This window comes from Oncorhynchus clarkii, chromosome 1 (genome assembly GCF_045791955.1).
Source record: "Oncorhynchus clarkii lewisi isolate Uvic-CL-2024 chromosome 1, UVic_Ocla_1.0, whole genome shotgun sequence".
Lineage (NCBI taxonomy): Eukaryota > Metazoa > Chordata > Actinopteri > Salmoniformes > Salmonidae > Oncorhynchus > Oncorhynchus clarkii.
The window spans coordinates 69,814,559-69,838,181 of NC_092147.1; positions in this window are offsets into that span (position 1 = coordinate 69,814,559).

The window sequence follows — 23,623 nt, forward strand, 5'->3', positions numbered from 1 at the left end:
TGTGTGTGTGTGTGTGTGTGTGTGTGTGAGAGAGAGAGAGAGTGAGTGAGTGCATGCTGAGTTCATGGCTTTCTGATGAAATTCCATCATGTAGTGCCCCATAGCGTATGTCATGAGTGACAAATCAAAAAGCTGAGACAGTGTTGTCCTAATGATTCTCCAACATCCTGTGCAATTATTACTAAAATAGGAGCTGCAATCAAACTGTGTCAACGGTTCTTTCAAACACCATGATACACCAGGAGTCATTTTATGACAGTGACGGTCCACTGTTGGTCCCTTCCAGGAGTGGAGAATAGGAAGAATAAGAGCCATCATTCATGTCTCTCCCTCGTTACTGTACTTACAGTGGGTACTCAGACAGTCATTAGAGGGAAGTAGTCTGGATAAATCGGAGCTAGCCCTCTTTTCTGTTTCTTCCTCTACCCAGCCTCCTGGAAAGGCACAAACAGCAGGGGATTATCCCCCAGGCCCCTGCTGCTACTCTACCTGTGTGTCTAGAGAGAGAGAGACAGAGACAAAGGGAGAGAGGGAAAGAGCGAGAGAGAGAGATAGAGAGAGAGAGAGAGAGAGAGAGGGAAAGAGAGAGACAGAGGATGAGAGCGACAAAGAGAGAGAGAGAGACAAAGAGAAAGAGAGAGAAAGAGAGGGAAAGACAGAGAGTAAGAGGGACGAGAGAGAAAAAGAGAGACAAGGAGAAAGACAGACAAAGAGAGAGAGATACAAAGAGAGTGACAGAGAGAAAGAGAGAGAGGGAGAAAGTGACGAAGAGAGCGAGAGAGAGATACTCATGTGACACACTTAAAAACATGGTTCACTCACATGTTGTATTGTGTGTATTGTTGTGAAATTGTTAGATATTACTTTTTAGATATTACTGCACTGTTGGAGCTAGAACCACAAGCATTTCGCTACACCCGCAATAACATTAGCTAAACACATGTATGTGATAATTTTTGTGTATGTGATTTACATGGTTCCCAGCACTGTCTGAGCAAGATTCTCCGAAATAATGAAAATGACTCATTGTTTTATGTTACACAAGGGGAACAAGGGAGGTTCCCATGAATATGTTTTAGTCTGTCTTTGGCTTCATTGTCCCGTCTCAGCTACCTGAACACAAAATAATCTTTTCATCACATGGTTGTGTTTCACGTCAGTATGCATCCAATCAATTAGATCTGACCAAAATAAGCTTGCCTAAGCAATCACCAAGATAGCTAGTATTGCCTTAAGTTACAGCCTTATTCTAAAATGGATTACTTTTTTTTTTTATCATCAGCAATCTACACACAATACTCCATAATGACAATGTGAAAACGTGTTTTTGCAAATGTATTTAAAATAAAAACAGAAATACCTTATTTACATAAGTATTCAGACCCTTTGCCATGAGACTCAACATTGAGCCCAGGTGCATCCTGTTTCCATGAATCATCCTTCAGATGTTTCTACAACTTGATTGGAGTCCGCCTGTGGTAAATTCAATTGATTGGACATGATTTGGAAAGGCATAGACACATGTCTATATAAGGTCCCACAGTTGACAGTGCATGTCAGAACAAAAACCAAACCATGAGCACAATGGAATTGTCCATAGAGCTCCGAGACACGATTGTGTCGAGGCACCAAAAAATGTCTCATTGAAGGTCCCCAAGAACACAGTGGCCTCCATAATTCTTATTTGGAAGAAGTTTAGAACCACCAAGACTCTTCCTAGTGCTGGCTGCCCGGCCAAACTGAGCAATCGGGGTAGAATGGCCTTGGTCAGGGAGGTGACCAAGAACCCCATGGTCACTCTGACAGAGCTCTAGAGTTCCTCTGTGGAGATGGGAGAACCTTCCAGAAGGACAACCATCTCTGCAACATTCCCCCAATTAGGCCTTTATGGTAAGGTAGCCAGACAAGATTCTCTGGTCTGATGAAACCAAGATTGAAGAACTCTTTGGCATGAATGCCAAGCAACCCTACGGTTGCAACCCTACCAACCCTACGGTGAAGCATGCTGGTGGCAGCATCATGCTGTGGGGGATGGGAGACTAGTTAGGATCGAGGCAAAGATGAACAGAGCAAAGTACAGAGAGATCCTTGATGAAAACCTCCTCCAGAGCGCTCAGGACCTCAGACTGGGGCGAAGGTTCACTTTCCAACAGGACAACAACCCTAAGCACACAGCCAAGACAAGGCAGGAGTGGCTTCGGGACAAGTCTCTGAATGTCCTTGAGTGGCCCAGCCAGAGCCCGGACTTGAACCCGATCAAACATCTCTGGAGAGACCTGAAAATAGCTGTGCAGCAATGCTCCCCATCCAACCTAACAGAGCTTGAGAGGATCTGCAGAGAAGAATGGGACCAACTCCCCAAATACAGGTGTGCCAAGCTTGTAGCGTCATACCCAAGAAGACTCAAGGCTGTAATCGTTGCCAAAGGTGCTTCAACAAAGTACTGAGTAAAGGGTCTGAGTACTTATGGAAATGTTATATTTCAGTTGTTTATGTTTAATAAATTAGCAAACATTTCCAAATACCTGTTTTTGATTTGTCATTATGGGGTATTGTGTGTAGAACAATTTAATACGTTTTATAATAATGCTGTAACGTAGCAAAATGTGGAAAATGTCAAGGGGCCTGAATACTTTCCGAATGCACTGTATATATAAGCTACCTCTTAAATGACCATGCCATGAAAGTACTGTGGGAGCAAATTCAGCATGAGTTCGCATGTTTATCAGTAAGAGTACGATACTGATAATGTGTGTCACGTTTGATCAAATAAAAAAAAAAGAAGAATAATGTGTATTATTTCACGTTTTCAAGTTTTGAAGTTTTAATGTTACCTGCACAAGTACAGTGGAATGCATTTCTTGCAAACGCCTTTATTTGTGCCTTTCAAGATACCCACGGATACTTACAGAGTAAAAATCTAATAAAATAGCACAAAACATGAGGGCAAATTACATTACAAAAAAGGCATGGTACCAAAAGGTAGTTGAACTGAATGGATAGAATGGATAAGGTGTTTGGTATTGTTTGGATCAATTTGAAACACATGACCCATTTGATCTGTTTTCGTGGGTTGTCACAGAACACAACACAAATCTGGTCCTTAGTTCCTAATGAGTCATGAGCCTGTCTATCATCATGAAAAAATTATAGAAAGATAGAGAGGGAGAGGAGAAGAAGACGACGAATGAGACGACGAAGAAGAAGACGAAGATGACAAAGAAGAAGAATTTAAGTGAGTGGGAAAAGGTTATGCAAAGAGAGAGGATGAAAAAAGGTAGACAGAGAGAACATTAGAAAGAAGAATAGCAAGGAAAAGAGGGAGAAAGAGAGCGGGATAAGGAGAAATAGAGAAGGGAAGATAGAGAAATAAACAGCTGTGTGCCCCTGCGACTCACCCTGTTAAAGTGGCTTTATTAGGAGTCAGGGACTGATCACAGTGCTAAGTGACCCAGCAAGGTCAGGATGAAGGGCAGCGGCTGTAATTAGTATGCACTTTGGTACAGCAGGGTTGCACTGACATTAGTATGCTTGTCTATGGGACCGGGGCTACGCTAGGATAGGCTAGAATTAGTATGCTCCTCTATGGGGCAGGGCTAGGCTAGCCTACGCTACCATTGTTCCGCCACAATCAAATTAGCCCCACTGATGAGGCCTGAGCTCTGTGACCTCGGAGACCGCATGGCTTTCTAGTGACAGAAATGACAATGGCACAAAATAATATGTGTGCCACGCTCCTTTGGGGACAGTGGGGCTCACATACCGATTTCTGATTATAGCAGTTCTTTATTTATATATTTTCTCCTGGTGAATGTAATTGAAATGAGGTATTGGCTGCAATATGTGAAATGGATGCCCCTCTGGCTCTGTGACATTGGTCATCTAAACCTCAGTGACATAACATGGAGTGGACATCGACTGTGCGTGTGTGTGTGTGTGTGTGTGTGTGCGTGCGTGCGTGTGCGTTTGCGTGTGTTTCTGAGTCATGTCTCAGACATTGGCAGACAGTTCAGGCTCACCCTCCCTCCCAGGTTTCCCCCTCCCTCCCCATGCGCCCCCTCCCCTTCCCCCTCGACTATATTGTGTGATTTAGTGAGATCAGATGTGGGAGGCGATGCAGGCTGTTGTTAATGCTCCGTGGGGTCCACAATAGCACTGCGCCTCACCTCTGGGGGGAGCATGAATCAGGTGGACAAAAAAAGAGAGGAAATTAGATATGCACCATATCAATTTTACAGTCCCAGCCTCAGAGATTGAAAAAGCCTAGATGAATGTATCATATCTTCTGCTCCGTCCCCACCAAATCAACTCTAATATGTTGAGCAGCGGAACAAGACTTTATCTAAGGGAGTTCTCCAAAAGCTGTGCTGACCCCAGGATTTGATTTGGTTCAGGGTGTTTCTGTCGAGGAGCGAGACTCCAACGCTGTTATAGAAATATAATCTCAGATTGCACAATTATATTGGGGATGATTGCAGATAGAGTGTTAGTGTGCCACTGATACATGCTGAATGTTCTCACAGAGGAGTGGAAAGGAGGAAGGGAACAGGTAGGTAGGCGATCTACTTTCTGGTGTATCGGATGTCTCCACAATCATGTCAAATATTGAAGCTTCCCTATAAAATTCCTCACTTTACTGAATGTAAACATTGTTATATAATTAACAGATCTCTATATGGAGGGGGAGCTAGTTCCTTTGTAGGTCTTAAACGCCTGGCCATTTGTCTTACCCATTGCTCTCAATGGCTTTATTCACACAATGGAGCATTTCAGGCAATATTTTACTGGTTGCACCACCATAAGATACCCCAACAGAGAAATAAGAGCCAAAAACAATAACCAATTTCAGATTGACTGTCCTGGTCTCTCTCTCTCCCTCTCCCTCTCTCTCTCTATCTCTCTCACTCCCCATTCCGGCAGCCATCTTGGATAGTGATCGTCCACAGGGCCGGCTCCAGGAAGACATGCCTGAGGGGGATTTTAAATCCATGGGGGCGGGCACAACTAGTTTTGCTTTAGAGCCCTAATAAAACAATGTAGATGGTTCCTACTACTATTCAAATGTACAAAATGTATCTGTTACATACAAGTGTATCATAGTTTAACCTTCAGTCATTTGAACCATAGGCTACATTGCTGTCGAATTTGTGACACTATGCAATCAGTGTAACCCAGCCACCATTTCTCCAGGTGTGCAATATTTCCTGTGTGGGAGAGTCTCATATACACACTCACACGCACGCACACACACACACACACACGCACACATACACACACAAGCACACACATACGCACACACACACGCACACACGCTATAGCAAGAGAGCAGGGAGGGGGCGTTTTCGTAGTATTGACATCACTTTACAGTAGCCTATCACACAAATAATGTGTTATGCAAGTGAATTATAATAGAGTGAAATACTTATTTTAATTATTTACACAGCATTGGTCCTACTACTGCAACATATTTTACATATATAAAAAAAAAAACTGGCCTATATGGAATTGTAATTTTGTCACAAGAAAGCATGCCATGTTGAAAAAAAGCCTCACGAAGACTGGTAGCTCAAGTTGCGCTCATTGAAACAGCACACACCACGCACCGTAACCATCGATTCAGGACCATGGACAGAAGGCTACCGCCAGTCAGATGAAAGGATAACGTAAGATGTGCTGCCAATTTCAGCACCACTGGGGTGGACAGCCAGGACAACAGGAGCACTGCACCAGGCTCACCTCAGAGCACAACCAATTAGGCAACATTGGTCATTGTCCCGATACCCATCAAATAATACAAAGCTGTATATCTATCAATAGCAATTAGACCGGCAAAAGTAAGTAGCCTAATGACGTTAACAATCACAGATAAAACTGAAAGATGCATTGAAGTAAAAACCAAAGGGCTAAACTATTCATTACATTCACCATTACAACAGCCAGGCCCATAAAGGTTGAAGGTTACCATTTAGAGGAGTTGCAGCCTCCTCCTGGAAAAATGTACTTGTCAGGTCCCTCTCAAATGCCAGCTGGACAAACTGGGCTTTTTGTTGATGTAACATACTCTGTGTTCATTGAATACATTCTTCAGGGTGGAGAACGAATTTTCGCACATTGCTGTAGATGCCCCCAAAAATGTTAATCATGTTTTAGCGCCAACAGAACAGTCGGCATTGCTGACAAAGACACCGTCCTATCTTTGAAGAACACCGAGTGGGGTCCAGTTATTGTTGAAGGCTGTGGTTGCGACTGGACTTTTCCAGAATGTACCAGCCACGATAAACTCTTCCTCCACTGGTTCAGTTTCAGTTCGATTCAACACGCCGCCAGGTGCTAGTGGCTGGGGTAACAGAGGTGCAGGTGCTTGTTGTGATGCTACCCTCGTGTTGCTAGGTGCTAGTGGCTGGGGTAACAGAGGTGCAGGTGCTTGTTGTGATGCAACCCTCGTGCTGCTAGGTGCTAGTGGCTGGGGTAACAGAGGTGCAGGTGCTTGTTGTGATGCTACCCTCGTGCTGCTAGGTGCTAGTGGCTGGGGTAACAGAGGTGCAGGTGCTTGTTGTGATGCTACCCTCGTGCTGCTAGGTGCTAGGCCATGGCTTTCCTCCACCTTGTTGGTCAGAGGGTGGTGTGGGGGACGGGCCGGTATTACATTTGATGCTACTGTAGGCTCCTCAACCTCGGTGGTCGGGCCTGCTGCAGACTGGTCGGTGAGCTTGGCAACGCTCTCCACATAGGTGGTCTTCCGTTGTTTTGCTGTTGGCAGTGCCCAGCCATTTTCGTATATAAATGCTGATGAAAGCGTAACCAACTAGCTATAACTATTCAGCGCGCTGCTACCAAAACCTAACAAAGCAAGTAGCTATTGGCTGTAGCTGTCTGCAAAAGGGAACATGTTTTCCCCTCTCCGTAAGAAACTAAATCCTGCCCTGGGATCCAATGAGCTTCCCAAACAAGGTAATGAAGGCGGTACCTTATGACATTGTATACCTAGGTTACCAATCAAAATCCATTTTGGGATTTTAACTACGAAATATTTGATTATTACGTTCCCACTCCCCCACCCCCCTCCTCAGATCATAAGTGCACACCCTGCGTATTGCCTCTGTCCCAGTCTGCTCTACTGGCAGGCCCAATGGCGCAACACTGACAAAACCGGACAGGGTAATTCATATACCATTTGTTATGCTTATGACGAAACAAAACTGTTTGGGGGGGGGGGGGGGGGGGGGGGGGGGGGGGGCATGAATTCTATCAGGGGGTCCATTCCCGGCTTTGCCACCCCATAGAGCAGGCCCTGATTGTCCACCCTCTGCATGGTTCTGGTTAGCTCCAAACTCTTTGAAATCTGACAGAATACATAAATATCTGGGGGCATCATATAGTTAGAGTCAGTTAAAGAGGATACAGCCAGGATCAAGTTTCTCTCCTGATGAAAATCAATGCAATGGGTCTGGTTGGAAAATGATTCAACATGTCAGCTATAAAGAGATGGGCCATTATGTCATTAGAGCTAATTTGATCTTTTCTGCTTGTATCCCTATTGTAAGTCATTCATTCTGGAAGATGGGCATGTAAATGATTCATATCTGTCCATTGTCATCATTTTCAATGTGGTTCAGACTAAACAGCAGGAGACTTCAAATTAGCATTTTGTTTTTAAGCGTAAGCACAATGACTACTAGAACTAACACTACCACTGCCTCTGCTACTATGGTATTCTACGATAACTGCTGTAATACTAATATTTATACTATCACTGAATTTGTACTACTACTATTACTACTACAACTATTAGAAACAGTGGCAGTACCTCTTCTAGTACAGCTGCACTCACAGTGATACACATACTATTATACAAAACTACTGTAAACAATACATTATTTGATGAATATTTGAATAATACAAAACCTTTGAAAGGTGTGAATAATTTGCCTTGATAATACACCCGTGTATTATATTATGTCCTTGGCATCAGGCACATGTTTACAATTTAAACTTCTGAGATTTAGATGGAGCTGTTTTCATTTCAGTGAGTGGACATCTGAGATGAGTCCGTGTCTCACACACACACACACACACACACACACACACACACACACACATATATATATACTGAGAGAGAAAATAAAACGGTTGATTTTCATTTGGTGTTGCAAGGCATTAGCCGTGATGTCTTAACACTTGTAAATGAACCCTCCTCCCCTCCTAATCTGTCACTTTAATGCACTATAGATTTTATTTCAGCCTCTGTAGTATCACATTCTCAATAATAATCATCAACCGCCTCTGTTGTTCCCTCCTGCAGAAATTAAATGTCGCCGCTGAGTGCACTACTAATAAAAGATGTTGCCGGAGGAAATAAAAAAATAAATATGATGAATCATAAGGGCTGGGATTTGTATTCAGATGCGAGAGACAATTACACAAAGAGTTTGAATTTATCAGCCGCTGCGCCTCTCAACAGCTCAATAATGGACCACCGCCGCCGGCCGGCCAGCGTGACTGACACACACACACACACACACACACACACACACCAGTCTGTATTCAGGAGGGAACTGGTGGTCTGGGTACACACAAACTGGTGGTGTGGTCTTTTCTTTATCTGCCAAAGTACACTACACGACCAAAAGTATGTGGACACCTGCTCGTCGAACATCTCATTCCTAAATCATGGGCATTAATATGGAATTTGTCCCCACCTTTGCTGCTATAACAGCTTCCACTCTTCTGGGAAGGCTTTCCACTAGATGTTGGATCATTGCTGCAGGGACTTGATTCCATTCAGCCACAAGAGCATTAGTGAGGACGGGCACTGATATTGGGTGATTAGGCCTGGCTTGCAGTTGGCGTTCCAATTCATCCCAAAGGTGTTCAGTGGGGTTGAGGTCAGGGCTCTGTGCAGGCCAGTTGTAACGAATCTCTTCGTCGTCTGAGGAGGAGTAGGAAATATCGGACCAATATGCAGCGAAGTGTTCCTCATCATTTATTTGACTGAACGCACAAAACAAAATAACAAAGTGAAATGAAAGAAACGAACCCGTTCTGTAAGGTGACATACACTAAACAGAAAACAACTACCCACAAATCATAGTGGGAACACAGGCTACCTATGTATGGTTCTCAATCAGAGACAACGATTGACAGATGCCTCTGATTGGGAACCATACCAGGCCAAAAGCAGAAATACAACACATAGAACAAAAACAGAATGCCCACCCCAACTCACGCCCTGACCAAACTAAAACAGAGACATAAAAAAGGAACTAATGTCAGGACGTGACACCAGTCAAGTTTTTCCATACTGACCTCAACAAACCATTCCTGTATGGACCTCGCTTTGTGCACCGGGGCATTATCGTGCTGAAACAGGAAAGGGCCTTCTCCAAATTGTTGCCACAAAGTTGGAAGCACAGAATTGTATAGAATGTCATTGTATGCTGTAGCGTTAAGATTTCCCTTCACTGGAACTAAGGGGCCTAGCCCGAACCATGAAAACAGCCCCAGACCATTATTCCTCCTCCACCAAACATTACAGTTGGCGCTATGCATTGAAGCAGGTAGCATTCTCCTGGCGTTAGCCAAACTCAGATTTGCCAGATGGTGAAGCGTGATTCATCACTCCAGAGAACGTGTTTCCACTGCTCCAGAGTCCAATGGCAGCAAGCTTTACACCACTCCTGCCAAAGCTTGGTATTGCACAAGGTGATCTTAGGCTTGTGTGCTGCTGCTCGGCCATGGAAACCCATTTAATGAAGCTCCCGACGAACAGTTATTGTGCTGATGTTGATTCCAGAGGCAGGTTTAGAACTCCGTAGTGAGTGTTGCAACCGAGGACAGACGATTTTTACATGCTAAGCACCTCAGGACTCGGCAGTCCCGTTCTCTGAGCTTGTGTGGCCTACCACTTTGTGTCTCAGCCGTTGTTGCTAGTAGATGTTTCCACTTCACAATAACAGCTCTAGAAGGGCAGAAATATGACAAACTGACTTGTTGGAAAGGTGGCATCCTGTGACGGTGCCACAATGAAAGTCACTGAGCTCTTCTGTAAGACCATTATACTGTCAATGTTTGTGTATTGAGATTGTGCTTGATTTAATACACCTATCAGCAACGGTGTGGCTGAAATAGCAATATCCACTAGTTTGAAGGGATGTTGACATACTTTTGTATATGTAGTGTATGTCTTAACAGATGATATAGTCGTGACACTGAGGAGTAGGTATTGTTGGTTAGCGCAGCCACTGTGTGTGTGATATTCTCTATTCAACAATCTGAGACTAGTGCCAGGATTCAATTCAAAGCGCAGCACTATGTACAGCCGACAATGTGGCTATTAAATGCAGTTTCCCAGACATTCACAGACATCGCATTAACGGTAAACGCCGTGGACTTCGGCTCAATCGTAATTTACCTTTAACTGTCAAGCGCGCTGTAACCGTGGATCGGGTTGAATCCTGCCCCAAATCCTCCATTAGCTAAAACTCAGATCTTCATGTAAGATGGGTTGAGACTTGCACTTTAAATAAATTGTGACTTGACTTGTCAGAAGTAATGTTGTTTTTTCATGGTGGTTGTGACCTGTGGATTGTGACCTCTGGAACCCTTCCTGTAGTGGCAGTGTGTTGTGATCAATGGTTGGAAAGAAGAGTTGTTAACATAAGAATGTCACAGCATTCGATCAACTGGACTGGACTCTCTATATTCAGAATGTGTGCGTGTGCGTGTGTGTGTGTGTGTGTGTGTGTGCATGTGTGTGAATGTAAGAGAGTGTTTTACCGTGCATATGTTGGTGGCCGAAAGGGGAAGGGAAAGAAAGGGTCACAGAGAGAGAAAGATGGAGGGGGGAGCAGTCTGATCAGTGTGGTTTGACTGGACCCACTCTCCACTCAGCAAAGACAATCCACACCAAACTGCCTGACAAATGTGTCCCTGGAAACCTCACACCTAACCCCCTTGTCATCCTTTTCTCCCCCTCTCCTCTCCTCTGCTGGCTAGCTGACAGTTGGAGCCAGGCAGGGTCACCTCCCCTCACCTCCCAGGGGTGTGTGGGTACAGCTCCGGAGCTTCAGAGCCCATGCCCAAGCGGTTCCTGACTTGCCCAGCGAGGAGGAGTGAAGTATGGGGAGATCCGGGCCGCTCTGCTGGGATTGGGGCCGCTGGCCTGGAGGTACCCCCGGCCTACTCACTTTAGGCCATGCGAGACGCAGTCTGCCAGGCCCGCCATGACCCCCTCAAAGTGGCGGGTGCACAAGGAGCCGAGCGGTCACTGATGCTGTTGAGCCCTGTATTTCTCACACCCAGTCTTCTCTCTTTAAGCCTCCAGTTCTCTGCTCCGCTTCCTTTGGTTTGGACTGTATTTCCCTCTCCGTGATGCCATGATAAGCTAATATGCTTTGAATTCTAACAAAATGAACCAGTGCTTTGATACACCCTACATTGTAAAATACCCCGAGGTTATGATTTCTAGAGGAATAATATCTGAGTAGTAAACTGGACTGAGTAACACACTGGAGAGTCTTACAAAGAGGCGGACTCATAGGGGTTATCGTAGTGTTGTGATGCTGTGTGTGTCTGCTGGTACAGTGTGTCCCGCTCAGAATCATAGTCTATTACCCTGAGAGAGAATCATCCTCTCATATCTGCTGATGGCTCTTTTTTAACAATGGTCCATCAGCTGCAGCATCAAAGGTCCTTGGCTGGGCTGGAATGAAATAGCTGCATCTTGGGACCACATTAGTGAGTGTGTGCATGATCTCTCTCTGCTTTGAAGTTCCCTGTCTCTCTCCCTCGCTGACCCATTAGAGTACGGGAGAGGTGAACGTGGGGTGACCACACATAGAATGCATAACCCCAAACCCCTGTTTTTCATATGCTGGGCGTCAGAGTAGGGGTTGATTGCATTTCAATTACAACAAATGCAAGAGACAGCAACAACAAGAAGAACTACCATTAAGACCCACATGAAAGCAACACTTTCACTTTCTTGTGATGTAGCAGTGTAGAACACATTTTTACCTTTGATCGTTTCAATTGTCATCTTAAGGTTGCACTATGAAGAAATCGCTCCGCCATTTCCTGGTTGTTAAAACTCTTAATAGTTTTCCTAATTTCAGTTTGTGATAAAACTAGCTAGTGTAGTGTAGAGAATCATTGCACCATCTAAACCGCTGTCAAATATATTTTCCATAACCAAAAATATTGTATTTTCAGCTGTTTGAAGGGTGTACAAAACCCAAAGTAAAATATACAAAAACAAAACTTAAGAACAGGAAGCATAGAAAGAGCGCACATATATCAGATCTACCGCTTTTTAGACTTGCTTTCTATGTGAATTTGGTCAGGTTGCCTTAAAAGTGACATATTGCCACTTATATTTAAATTTGAATTCAAATTCAATAACAACTCATTCAAATGAAGAGCACATTTCAAGAACCCCCCCCCCCCCCCCCCCCCAAATGAATCTCTCAAAACCACCTTTCATCTAATATCTGTCACAGATATACACACTAATTAAAGTAAGGTTCCTTTGAATGTTTGGTAAAACCATCGCTCATATCATGACAGGATCTCTTTTAAATGTTCTTAAACATAACCTTTTGACGTACTGTAAATCATACATTGCTTTATTAGCCTCAAATCAGACTTTTTGGAGGTGTCTAAGGAATCCACTTTTTGTCAAAAAAGTGTGAAAAAAGACAACTGAGCAAAACTATGTTTTGTTAAAAACCCTGAACAGGTCAGAAGAACTCTGAACCACATCATCACCAATCACAATTTAACCTTTTCTACATGGACAATCCTCCACCCAGGAACCTCCTAACCGTGTGTTAGTGTGGAACTGGTAGTGTAAGTGGACATTGAGTTGGTTCGGGGTCATATACTCTCATTACCACTAGTCTCCTCTTCTTGTTTGCGGTGTGTGTGTCTGTTCTGTATCCATGTCTCCTGCTGGCCATTATCAGTCATCTTACCGGGACTCTGGGAAACTTGCATCCATAATGGAAACCAGCACCTCTATCGGAGACCACCACATGGTGGCGCTCTTTCTCATGGCGCACAAATTATGTCATCTGTCTGTCTGTCGGTCTGTCTGTCTGTCTGTCTGTCTGTCTCTCGCTTTCTCTCTGCCTCTGTCTCTCTCTCGCCCTCTCTCACTCTCTCTGACTGTCTCTCTCTGTCTCTTCTCTCTCTTGCCTTGTCGCTACCCCCCCCCCCCCCCCCCCCCACATACTGTTTCAGGCGGGCGAGTGTCTGTGTTTGGTGTCAGATAATGTGCACTGTGGAGTCCGAGGGAAGAGTGATTAAAGCCAAGCCACAGCTAATTATGTCAAACTCTGCAGTTGTCCTAAGCCCTCTCTAGTTGAAAGAGATTTCTCCCCAATGAAAAATAAGGAAGAAGGGGATGGGAGCCCAGAGAAAGGAGAGGCAAAGGGTTTGAAGTGGTTCTTTGCATTAGTGATGTGCCCTCCATGACCCCCCAATTTAGGGAGAAGTGGCATCTACTTTCAGCCATGTTGGAGCCATTCTTCAGCGTGGCGAGGGTTTGAAACGTGGGGGCAAGTGGGCGTTTCGTTTTCTTCACTTTAAAAACTGTATAATCCTTCACTTTATAAACTGGGCGTTTCGTTTTCTTCACTTTATAAACTGTATAATCCTACATCCTTAGAAAAAAAGCTGCATTAGTGGTAACAATGGCTGACAGTTAAATATCGTGCCATAGAATTCTGTGGCAGCCCGCGTGCTGTTCTGCAGTATGACGCAGCTTTTACAGGAAGAACCACTGCATCTAGAATATAACCTAAAAGGGTCCTTCAATTGTCCCCATAGGCGAACGCTTTGAAGAACCATTTTTGGTTCCAGTTAGAACCCTTTTGCAATCCATGTAGAACCCTTTCAACAGAGGTTTCTATATTGAACCCAAAATAGTTCTACTTGGGCAGCAGGTAGAGTATTGTTTCATTTATTTATTTAGGCAAGTCAGTTAAGAACAAATTCTTATTTACAATGACAGCCTACCCCAGCCAAACCCACACGACACTGGGCCAATTGTGCATCACAGCCGTGTGTGATACAGCCTGGATTCGAACCAGGGACTGTAGTGACACCTCTTGCACTGAGATGCAGTGCCACTCGGCTGTCCTCGGTAGCATCCTGTAGTTTGTGGAATATCCATCCCGTACTCAAAGGCTTAAAGGAAGTAGTAATGGCTCAGGGAACCATCATAACACAATTGTATTATGGTACACACAAAGTCATAGAGCCAGATTACAGGTAATGCATTCTAAAGAGTGGATAGGTGAAAACGGCATGATGTGTCTGATTCTACCTGGGAGATAGAACCACAGGCAGGCGGAGGGTAAAGCAGTCCATTGGCTTAATGGCAGGGCATATATTAATATGAATTCTGTCCAATTACCGCTAATGGAAGCCTCTAGTGTAATCTGAGTCATTTCAGAACCATGAGCAAACACAGGCTAGCAATATCTCTGTGTGTATAGCAATTTACAGTGTGCGTGTGTGTGTGTGTGTGTGTGTGTGTGTGTGTGTGTGTGTGTGTGTGTGTGTGTGTGTGTTTCTGTCTGAGAATAGAGAGTGTGTTGAATGTTAACACTAGAATATTTTACATTTTTCAATAACCATACAGCATGTGGCATTTTAATGTCAAATGATGAATCGAGTAGATTGCCTTTTTGGTTTATATCAGCATCAGATTCTCCTTCATAGCAATTTCAACTATCAACAGAGAATGCAGGGGACAATTTGTAGAATTTGAACATATATGCAGTGCTAATATTGGGTCCTTTGACTTCAAACATTAACACCCTAAAAGGAACAGCGTGAATTTGTTTAAAAATGTGATCAGAATCACGGGAGCATGAAATCATCAAATCAAATCAAATGTATTTATGTAGCCCTTCGTACATCAGCTGATATCTCAAAGTGCTGTACAGAAACCCAGCCTAAAACCCCAAACAGCAAGCAATGCAGATGTAGAAGCACGGTGGCTAGGAAAAACTCCCTAGAAAGGCCAAAACCTAGGAAGAAACCTAGAGAGGAACCAGGCTATGAGGGGTGTGCCAGTCCTCTTCTGGCTGTGCCGGGTGGAGATTATAACAGAACATGGCCAAGATGTTCAAATGTTCATAGATGACCAGCAGGGTCAAATAATAATAATCACAGTGGTTGTCGAGGGTGCAATAAGTCAGCACCTCAGGAGTAAATGTCAGTTGGCTTTTCATAGCCGATCATTAAGAGTATCTCTACCACTCCTGCTGTCTCTAGAGAGTTGAAAACAGCAAGTCTGGGACAGGTAGCACGTCCGATGAACAGGTCAGGATTCCTTAGCCGCAGGCAGAACAGTTGAAACTGGAGCAGCAGCACGACCAGGTGGACTGGGGACAGCAAGGAGTCATCATGTCAGATAGTCCTGAGGCATGGTCCCAGGGCTCAGGTCCTCCGAGAGAGAGAAAGAGAGAATTAGAGAGAGCATACTTCAATTCACACAGGACACCGGATAAGACAGGAGAAGTACTCCAGATATAACAAACTGACCCTAGCCCCCCAACACATAAACTTCTGCAGCATAAATACTGGAGGCTGAGACAGGAGGGGTCAGGAGACACTGTGGCCCCATCCGATGATACGCCCGGACAGGGCCAAACAGGAAGGATATAACCCCACCCACCACTAGAGAAATGTGAAATATGAAATGTGGTCATTTGTGTGTGTGTGTGTGGGTGTGTGTGTGTGCGCACTTGGGGTTACCCTACCACTAGCAATACTAAGAGTGCAAAGCCTCAGTCTACACCAAACACTGTACAGTCTGATTGCAACAGTGGTAGCCTTGACTCATGTTTTTACAACTCCCTTGTTTTATTGCCTGTTAAGAACATCTTCACAAACGGTACATGACAACACAGTACATAATCAATTTCCTGTACCTGCTTTTTATTTGTGATGGGTTACAAAGGTAGAGGAGATGTCAATACATTAAGGTAGAAAGGACTCATGATTTATAATTAATAAGTGTTCTGTTATTATCAACAACACAGTAAAAGCCAGGAAGGGGATAAAAGAAATGGGGGGGAGTGTGTTGATTTGGTAAATTAATGGAGTCCTTACTTCTGACAGGTTTCTATGAAGCAGCTAAATGAATAATCATCTGTAAGTTAGAAGTGAAGCAGGTCTCTAACAAGCTTAATTTGAAGAGAGTTTGCACAAATACCATTGTCAACGACAGCCACTTTGGCGACGCTCACGACACTGGCGCTGTAACTGCAGTTGGAAGATTTAGCCAAAAATTATTGAGCTTTCCTTCCAGCTGTAACGTTAGCTAATGCTAGCTTCAGCTGTAGTACATGGTGGGTTATGGTACAGACTAGAGGAGGTTGGTGGGAGGAGCTACAGGAGGATGGGCTCATTGTATTGGCTGGAATGGAATGAATGGAACACTATCAAACACATCAAGCATATGGAAACTTCATGTTGGACTCCGTTCCGTTCATTCCATTCCAGCCATTACAATGAGCCCATCCTCCTATTGCTCCTCCCAACAGCCTCCTCTGGTACAGACTTGACGAGCTCAATTGCAGCTGATACGTTGAATTCAAAGGTTAGGGAGTCGAGCAAAGCTTTTCAGTTCTTTGGAAGGGCCATTCAACAAACGATAACATTGCAGTTCTGACAGGGTGCCAGTTTGTTCCCACGGTAACATTAGACATTGATGTCTGCTGATTGGCCATCTGGTATTGTTTTATGTCACTTCCTGTTACACTCAGAACCTCTCTCTGTTCGTGGCTTCAAGCTCACCATCCGAGATCAACTGTATGTCTGTAATATGAATATGCTTCGGTTACAGTTGTACGACTGTCTTTCAGTGTTCACTGATGCAGGCCATCATTTATCTGTTTACATACTAAAGGAAGACCACAACCCCAGCAATCACAGAGAGTCATAAGACTCAATATGATGTCATTATGTCAGCCACTTCAATGGACATACTGCATATACCTCTCTTTCAAACACACGCACACATACACACTCTCACACACACAGGAACACACACACAGTATATGACATTATCATTCTTTCCTTAGTGTGTCCTCCTCACTCGAGAGGAGACAACATTCATGTTTACCTTTATGGAGATTCGGAGACAACATCCCGGGTTTAGCTCCTTCATCCCTCGCTTTCTTTCTGCCTTAGTGGAAACTCTTTGAAGAATGCGGCTGATGACACCTCCCCATCATTAGGCATGTTTTGCCTTCTCATCTGTGACTTTTTATTGTGGCGAGATAGATATGATAGATGCATCATGAAATCCAGTCGTTTGTTCTTTTTGAGTTGCGTTGACAGTTTGGTTATTACTGCACCTTCTTTCTTCAAGGGTACAAGTCATCTTTGAGGCGAGGGTATTGTCCTTTAAAAAAGAGGCGTTCGTAGAGTCATACAAATTCAAGTTGGCGGTTGGAAGATGCTCATATTAAAATGAAAGGACATCTTTCCTATCATGGCTTCATTCTGCCAGTAAAGCCTTAGGGTTTCAGCACTAATGTTCAATCATGTCCAGCTTTGTTTGATATCACTTACACTGCAGATGTCCTGGGTAGAGATATTAGCCAATGTTCCAGACATTCCACAAACTTAGCTGTGTAATTACATGAAAATCTACTTATCAAACTCTTCATTTCTAAACCCGGGAATTATACATTTGCATTTAGCGGCTTCATATTTTAAAACATATTAAATATACAAAAGCAATAAGATACTTTTAATCTTGCCTCACTTCAAATGGAAACAAGACGTTTTAATTGAATAATGCATGACACAATAAGAAAACTGCTCTCCTTGTCCCGAGAATAATGTTGTTTAGGTTGTTGTTGCCTGTGTAATAACAGCAAGATCTGATTACCGTGCATGTATACCGTACATGTTTACTGTGCATGTATACCATGCATGTTTACCGCACATGTTTACCGTACATGTTTACCATGCATGTTTAAAGTACATGTTTACTGTGCTTGTTTACGTGCATGTTTACCATACATGTTTACCGTACATGTTTACCATACATGTTTACCGTACATGTTTACCATACATGTTTACCGTACATGTTTACCATGCATGTTTACAGTACATGTTTACCATACATGTTTACCGTACATGTTTACCATACATGTTTACCATACATGTTTACCGTACATGTTTACCATACATGTTTACCGTACATGTTTACCATGCATGTTTACCGTACATGTTTACTGTGCTTGTTTACGTGCATGTTTACCATACATGTTTACCGTACATGTTTACCATAAATGTTTACCATACATGTTTACCGTGCATGTCTACCGTACATGTTTACCGTGCTTGTTTACCGTACATGTTTACCATACATGTTTACCGTACATGTTTACCATACATGTTTACCGTACATGTTTACCATGCATGTTTACCGTACATGTTTACCATGCATGTTTACCGTACATGTTTACTGTGCATGTGTACTGTGCATGTTTACCGCGCTTGTTTACCGTACATGTTTACCGTGCTTGTTTTCCGTACATGTTTTCCGTGCTTGTTTACCGTGCATGTTTTCCGTACATGTTTACCGTACATGTTTACCGTGCATGTTTTCCGTACATGTTTATCGTGCATGTTTACTGTGCATATTTACCGCGCTTGTTTACCGTACATGTTTACCATGCATGTTTACGTGCATGTTTACGTGCATGTTTACCGTACATGTTTACCGTACATGTTTACCATGCATGTTTACGTGCATGTTTACGTGCATGTTTACCGTACATGTTTACGTGCATGTTTACCGTACATGTTTACCGTACATGTTTATATGGCATGTTTACCATACATGTTTACCATGCATGTTTACGTGCATGTTTACGTGCATGTTTACCGTACATGTTTACCGTACATGTTTACCATGCATGTTTACCGTGCATGTTTACTGTGCATGTTTACGTACATGTTTACCGTACATGTTTACCGTGCATGTTTATATTGCATGTTTACTGTACATGTTTACCGTGCATGTTTACCGTACATGTTTACCGTACATGTTTACCGTACATGTTTACTGTGCATGTTTTCCGTACATGTTTACCGTGCATGTTTACTGTGCATGTTTACCGCGCTTGTTTACCGTACATGTTTACCGTGCTTGTTTTCCGTACATGTTTACCGTGCTTGTTTACTGTGCATGTTTTCCGTACATGTTTACCGTACATGTTTACCGTGCATGTTTTCCGTACATGTTTACCGTGCATGTTTACTGTGCATATTTACTGCGCTTGTTTACCCTACATGTTTACCATGCATGTTTACGTGCATGTTTACGTGCATGTTTACCGTACATGTTTACCGTACATGTTTACCATGCATGTTTACGTGCATGTTTACCGTACATGTTTACCGTACATGTTTACCATGCATGTTTACCATGCATGTTTACTGTGCATGTTTACCGTACATGTTTACCGTACATGTTTATATGACATGTTTACCGTACATGTTTACCGTGCATGTTTATATTGCATGTTTACTGTACATGTTTACCGTGCATGTTTACCGTACATGTTTACCGTACATGTTTAACCTACATGTTTACCGTACATGTTTACCGTGCATGTTTACCGTACATGTTTACCGTACATGTTTATATGGCATGTTTACCGTACATGTTTACCGTACATGTTTACCGTACATGTTTCCCGTACATGTTTACCGTGCATGTTTATATGGCATGTGTACTGTACATGTTTACCGTGCATGTTTACCGTACATGTTTCCCATACATGTTTACCGTGCATGTTTATATGGCATGTGTACTGTACATGTTTACCATGCATGTTTACCGTACCTGTTTACGTGCATGTTTACCGTACATGTTTACCGTGCATGTTTTCCGTACATGTTTACCGTGCATGTTTACTGTGCATGTTTACCGTGCTTGTTTACCGTACATGTTTACCGTGCTTGTTTTCCGTACATGTTTACCGTGCTTGTTTACTGTGAATGTTTTCCGTACATGTTTACCGTACATGTTTACCGTACATGTTTACCGTGCATGTTTACTGTGCATATTTACAGCGCTTGTTTACCGTACATGTTTACCGTACATGTTTACCATACATGTTTACCATGCATTTTTACCATACATGTTTACCGTACATGTTTATCGTACATGTTTACCGTACATGTTTACCATGCATGTTTACCGTACATGTTTACCATACATGTTTACCGTGCATGTTTACCGTACATGTTTACCGTACATGTTTACCGTACATGTTTACCATGCATGTTTACCGTGCATGTTTACTGTGCATGTTTACCGTACATGTTTACTGTACATGTTTATATGACATGTGTACCGTACATGTTTACCGTGCATGTTTATATTGCATGTTTACTGTACATGTTTACCGTGCATGTTTACCGTACATGTTTACCGTACATGTTTACCCTACATGTTTACCGTACATGTTTACCGTGCATGTTTACCGTACATGTTTACCGTACATGTTTATATGGCATGTTTACCGTACATGTTTAACGTACATGTTTCCCGTACATGTTTACCGTGCATGTTTATATGGCATGTGTACTGTACATGTTTACCGTGCATGTTTACCGTACATGTTTCCCATACATGTTTACCGTGCATGTTTATATGGCATGTGTACTGTACATGTTTACCGTGCATGTTTACCGTACCTGTTTACGTGCATGTTTACCGTACATGTTTACCGTGCATGTTTTCCGTACATGTTTACCGTGCATGTTTACTGTGCATGTTTACCGCGCTTGTTTACCGTACATGTTTACCGTGCTTGTTTACTGTGCATGTTTTCCGTACATGTTTACCGTACATGTTTACCGTGCATGTTTTCCGTACATGTTTACCGTGCATGTTTACTGTGCATATTTACCGCGCTTGTTTACCGCACATGTTTACCGTACATGTTTACCGTGCTTGTTTACTGTGCATGTTTTCCGTACATGTTTACCGTACATGTTTACAGTGCTTGTTTTCCGTACATGTTTACCGTACATGTTTACGTACATGTTTATCGTACATGTTTACCGTACATGTTTACCGTGCATGTTTACTGTGCATGTTTACCGCGCTTGTTTACCATACATGTTTACCGTGCTTGTTTTCCGTACATGTTTACCGTACATGTTTACCGTACATGTTTATCGTACATGTTTACCGTACATGTTTACCGTACATGTTTACCGTGCATGTTTACTGTGCATGTTTACCGCGCTTGTTTACCGTACATGTTTACCGTGCTTCTTTACTGTGCATGTTTTCCGTACATGTTTACCATACATGTTTACCATACATGTTTAACGTACATGTTTACTGTGCTTGTTTACGTGCTTGTTTACCGTACATGTTTACCGTGCATGTTTACCGTACATGTTTACCGTACATGTTTACCGTACATGTTTACCATGCATGTTTACCGTACATGTTTACCGTACATGTTTTCTGTACATGTTTACCGTACATGTTTACCGTAGATGTTTACCATACATGTTTACCGTACATGTTTACCGCGCTTGTTTTCCGTACATGTTTACCGTACATGTTTACCGTACATGTTTACCGTACATGTTTTCTGTACATGTTTACCGTACATGTTTACCATACATGTTTACCGTAAATGTTTACCTTACATGTTTTCCGTACATGTTTACTGTACATGTTTACTGTGCATGTTTACCGCGCTTGTTTACCGTACATGTTTACCGTGCTTGTTTTCCGTACATATTTACCGTGCTTGTTTACTGTGCATGTTTTCCGTACATGTTTACCATACATGTTTACCGTACATGTTTACTGTGCTTGTTTACGTGCGTGTTTACCGTACATTTTTACCAAACATGTTTACCGTACATGTTTACCGTACATGTTTACCATACATGTTTACCGTGCATGTCTACCGTACATGTTTACCGTACATGTTTACCGTGCATGTTTACCCTACATGTTTACCGTACATGTTTACCGTACATGTTTTCCATACATGTTTACCGCACATGTTTACCGTACATGTTTACCGTGCATGTTTACCGTGCATGTTTACCGTACATGTTTACCGTACATGTTTACCGTACATGTTTACCGTGCATGTTTACCATACATGTTTACCGTACATGTTTACCGTGCATGTTTGGCGTGCATGAATATATCGATACGATTACGTACACCTACGCATCCAATTAAAAAGATGAGTCCATATGGACACACTGAGTTTTAAAAGGCGTACATACAGGTTTATGCACATTTCTGTCATGAATAATCTCTTGTCTGGCAACAGCTTGGTTGCCGTGACACCCTCATTATTGACGTCTATGTCTGTCTACTCCCAGCACGCAGAGGGAGTGACTCTGAGGCTGCCTCTGATCTGATGGAGGCAGAGTTGACTCTTCTTTCCTCTCTCTCTACTCTCTCCATATTTCTTTTCACATATGCCCAGGCTATAGTAGAATAGTTTTTTCCTACACACACACACATACACACACACACACACACGCACACACGCACACACACACACACGCACACATATACACACCCACGCTTGACTTTCCTTCCTGTTCAGAGTTCTCTCCCACTGAAAGGTGCTACAGCCTTTCAGACTGGCCTTGTGTGTAAAGTGTAAGACACGGGTTCTTATCCCCTCCCTCACTTCCTGCCACAGTGGCCTGGTGGGGCTCATTTATTTACATTAGAGCCCTGCAGAAAGGCATCAGAGGAAGTCTTAAAGTAGGGCCACAATGGCCGCCTTAAGCCGCCACCCAAAAGCCAGTGGAGTTTTTGGCTAAGAGGATTTGTGTTTCGTCCATGTATCAGCCTCTTCAGAATAACAGACCAGTTTCTCTCTTCCTGCCTGCCTGGGACAAAGTCAGCCTCCACACGCGGGGACTGTCTGAAAGCATAGCTCGCCACTGGCTCTCTGGCTAATGACATTTATCCTTATGGAATTGGAGGGACGGGAGAGATTTTCCTTATGGAACTCCCTGAGACGGGAGAGATGTAAACGGGTTAGGGTTGCGATGCCTCCCCTCAGACACACACAGTACATGGACGATAGGCAAACGCACACGCACAGACACACACACACACACACACTCACACCTACTTTACCATCTTATTCCCTGACTGGCCACCAGTCAAAGTAAGCCTCATTCTCCTGGGTTTATTTTCCCTTGGCTTGGCTAGGCCGGCTTGGATGGCAGACAAACAATCTCTCCTCTCGTCTCCTTCCACCGTATCCCCTTTATCATGCTAATGTCGAGATGGATATCCCCTTTCCCAAGAATCTGAGCGAGCCAAGTTTTTGATTAGCTCCTGAGTCAAAGTTTTATTTCATCTGGGTCAACAGCCGTTTTGTAGGGGAGGGAAAACACATATTGGGTTTCTATACCCCCAGCTGATACACTGTGTGGTCGTAACGTTCACAAACGTAAACATAACTCTATTTGAACGCTTTGCTCTTAACCCACTGTGTAACACTCTTTCCTAAAGTCCTGTTCTAACTGGTATTTACCGTCCATTTAAACGTCTATTCTCTTATAAAGAGTACCTGAA